Source organism: Siphateles boraxobius, unplaced genomic scaffold (genome assembly GCF_051911475.1).
Source record: "Siphateles boraxobius isolate OS27281-9 unplaced genomic scaffold, OSU_SipBor_1 12, whole genome shotgun sequence".
In the NCBI taxonomy this organism is placed as follows: Eukaryota; Metazoa; Chordata; class Actinopteri; order Cypriniformes; family Leuciscidae; genus Siphateles; species Siphateles boraxobius.
In genome coordinates, this window is record NW_027508722.1 from 2,167,549 (window position 1) to 2,171,245 (window position 3,697).

Genomic DNA, 3,697 nt, shown 5'->3' on the forward strand with positions numbered 1-3,697 from the left:
AAAGGTCTGCCGGTCACAAAACAGAGACTCTCTAGATGGTTAGAAGACGCTGTCTCTCTAGCCTACACCTTCATGGGCCTTCAATGACCCATATGTGTTCAAGCTCATTCCACTAGAGCAGTGGTCACCAACCTTTTCAAGCCTAAGATCACATCCCAAGTCCAAATGTAAACCAAGATCTACCACTTGCAAAAAATTATGAAAAAACAAGGCCACAATGTAGTTCTACTTACTTACTTACTTACTACTTACTGTATTTAACTATACAAATAGTATATAACTATACAAACTGTCAACTATAATTCAACATTTTCAACAGTAATATAACATTATTGAGTATTTCCACAGGCTTATTACTCATATATAAACACAATAATCAGTCAATTACAGGCCTAAGCCAATAATGTACTGTTTCACTTTCCCTTTTAAAACATATTTCAAACACTTCAAAATGGAAATACTCAGGTAAGTGCAACTGGCATACAAAATATTATGACAAAAGTCATCCTTCAATTCTTCAAAAATATTTTCACACAAATTACTGACCTACTACTATTCATTACCTCAAAAATCGTGTTCCCATTCTACATTTTTTGCTTTTTCCGTTGTGCCGGTTGTGTCTTAGCCATCGTTTCGTTAGCTTGCGTATCGTTAGCTTGAAGAGCTTGATGTGAGCGTAGTGTGAAGTGGCTGAGCTGGTTAAAGCGTAAAGCCTTGTTTATACTCAACGCGTCCGCATGAGCGCGAAGGTGCGCGTGGCAAAAATGACGTCATTGTAACAGCGCGCGCACCTCCGCATCCCCTAGACACCATTTACTACACACAATAGGCTCACACATGGTGCATTTTAAATTAAAAGTGCGGCTGCAGGCTGGTCCTCACCGTCCACATTTGTGAGATTTTACAAACTAGAGATCCGTATCTGCGTATAGCTAGTAGGGAACGAGTATTGCGTAGCCTGCCGGGCTATTAGCTTGGATCAGGTGCTGTCGCTTCAGTCGATTTAACCTGATTCTATGGCGAAATGGTCTGCTTATATAGGCATAAGCCACACCCATACTGGCGGTTTCTGACCGATTGAAGCGACCCGATTGGTTTGCGCGTCTCAGCCGCCTCGCAATAGGTTTGTGCAGTTGCCGCAGCACAGCCAATGAGCGAGCTAGACGCTCTGCTCTATGCTCGCTGTGCAGCTGCACTGCGTTTTAAAATAATGGCTTCAATATTCTCGAGAAAAGGAGTTTTCCCACTGCGTATAGCAACTCAATACTCTTTCCCTATCCTCAGGGAGCCGAGGTTACGTTAAGTTACCGAGTATGTTTCAAATTGCAAGTGTTTGAAAATTATACAGTTATCATCTCCATGTAAACTACAGAAACGCAAATTTGTGGAAACGGTGACTGCAATTTGGACCTTCAAACCGTTGGACCCCTTTGAAGTCACTATAAGGAGAAAATCCTAGAATGTTTTCCTCAAAAATCTTAATTTCTTTTCGACTGAAGAAAGAAAAACATGAACATGATGACGTGGGGGTGAGTAAATTATCAGGACATTTTAATTCTGAAGTGACCTACTCGTTTAAGAACTGCAGGGGAAACATCATGGTATTGGGGACGCATGTCTGCAGCAGGTGTTGGAAGGATCTACAAAGTTCTTGTACTTTGAAAATGGACCATTACTTGGGAATCCTGATGAGCAAGTCAAGTATGGATGATCTGTTTTGAGCTCAAATGTGTATTTTCCAACATGACAACGATCCCAAACACACCACGCATGCAACAAAGTTGCGAGCAATGAAAGTGTTTATGCTCAGCATTTTGAAGTCTTCAACTGGCCTTCTCAGTCTACTGACCTTAAAGCCATTGAAATCCTTCGGCAAATTATAAACTATTTGGGAGATTATAAATCTGAATTGTCATGCAGATTCATCCATGTTATGAATTGTCAATGAAGCTCTACTTTGGAAAGAACTTCAAGAGGATTGGAAAGAAGTTAAGCATGTCACATCTACAAAGTTTAGTGATCAGTTAGCGTCAATGCCCAGAATGGTTGCTGGACTCAAAAACAAGGGAGAACCAACAAAATATTAATAACTTATTACATTGTAGTCAATGTATGCTTTATTGCCTCTGAGCTTTTTGCTTTTCTGTGCATTTTTGTGCATAATAAAACCTATATTCCATGAAATGCTGGAGATTGGCTTTCTTATCAAAATTGTCCGATCGACACAAAGTTTGGTATGAGGTGGATTTATATTAATGTGAATAACAGGGGAAGACTGTAATAATAATGTCGTCCACTAGGGGCCACTGGATAAGAAAGCCTTTTCACAAATGAACAGTTACAATAATGAGACAATATCATTTGTCTCTTTTAATGTAACAGCATCATATTAAATAAAGAGCCACCTAAAAACACACATTGATGTCCAATGATAGCCACTTAATTATGTTTAATTTTGTAACTGGTTTATGGCATAATTAGATGTGACATTTCATATCTTGATAGTTGGTATTATCACGGTTTTGAATAACATTGCAAAAAATTTAGTAAATGAAATTTCAAAATTATTTATGAATAATACAAGCATCGCTGAATAAGGAGTTTCGGACTATATAAACTCAGACACATTAGTCATTGTTGTCAGCTATTGCCCTCATGCACAGTATTAGAAATCGTTTTTTAAATGTTTCCATCAGTTTCAATATTTATTTAAATATTTTGCTGTCTATTTAAAATTAAGACACAATTTTACAATCTTTACAATATTTCTTACAATACAATATAATGTATTTGGTGTTGCGGTATGAATAATAAAACAAACACTTATGTGCTAACAAACATGATTGCAAATTTCTAGCCCTCGAGCTGAGCTGTCATGAAAATGAATAAAAATGAATAATAAAAAGTCATTAAATGTCTATAGGCAACATAATTTGTAGTTGTTAGAGATTTGTATTTAGCCTACATAATTTCATTAGATAGAAATATTTTTGTTAATGTGAGATGTCTTTAAATATTTGACATATAACATTTATTGACAGCTAAATTTTTTCGACTTTCCTCAATTGTATCAGCCTTCAGCGACTTGAACTAGAACTAGAAAAAAACTTTGTGTGCGTATATTGCCGACACAATGGTAAATTTTCAATTCTACTCTGGCATCACCTCATGAATATCAAATGCGCCAAAAGGAGTTTAATGACAGGCAAAATTTGCATATAAAACTATGGTTTTACTATCCATGAATCAATTTTACATAGCCTAGTTACAGTTGTATTTCGACGTCATAATTATAATTTGACTATTCAAAATGATAATTAGAGATAGGCTATCTGCAATTATAGTGAAGATAGGACTAGTAAGAAATTTGATTCGGGAATTTGACTAGACTTAATACTATTTTATATATATAATGAAGTCATATAAAATTGCAGAATAATTGGATTTTTGACTAGTCAAAACTAAATTACGTCAAGTAGATCCAGGAGGCCTTAAATGCTAAAACAGCTTGCCATATTCTTTGCCATATGGTAAATGGGCGCTGGCTAGGATGGCCAATGAAAGAAGTTTAGGATACTAAAAAACAGGCTTGGGTTATGATTGGACAGTCCAGGCTGTGTGAGATCTCGTGACCATTGCTAATTAATATTCATTAGCAGGGCCTTCAGGATAGTAGGATTCCTGGAGAGTGTTCATT